A 308-nucleotide genomic window follows, 5' to 3' on the forward strand; every position below is an offset into this window, starting at 1 on the left:
GCCGCAGATATCCTGATTCGAGCAAGAACCATAAGGTGGCGTTCGTGTACAGGCCAGGCATACTGTCTCCTTGTGAAACTCTAGGACTGTGTGGTCAACTCACTTGCTTTGCTCGCATTAGTCTCATTTGCTATAACTGTATCATAGATTTCATAGATATCAGGGCTGGAAGGGACCTCGGGAGATCATCGAGTCCAGCCCCCTTCCCAAAGGGCAGGAAGTCAGCTGGGGTCACAGGATCCCAGCAAGATAAGCATCCAATTTACTCTTGAAGGTGTTCAGTGTAGGTGCTTGAACCACCTCCGCTG

This window comes from Crocodylus porosus, unplaced genomic scaffold (assembly GCF_001723895.1).
Source record: "Crocodylus porosus isolate Cpor-Errol unplaced genomic scaffold, CroPor_comp1, whole genome shotgun sequence".
Taxonomy (NCBI): Eukaryota; Metazoa; Chordata; order Crocodylia; family Crocodylidae; genus Crocodylus; species Crocodylus porosus.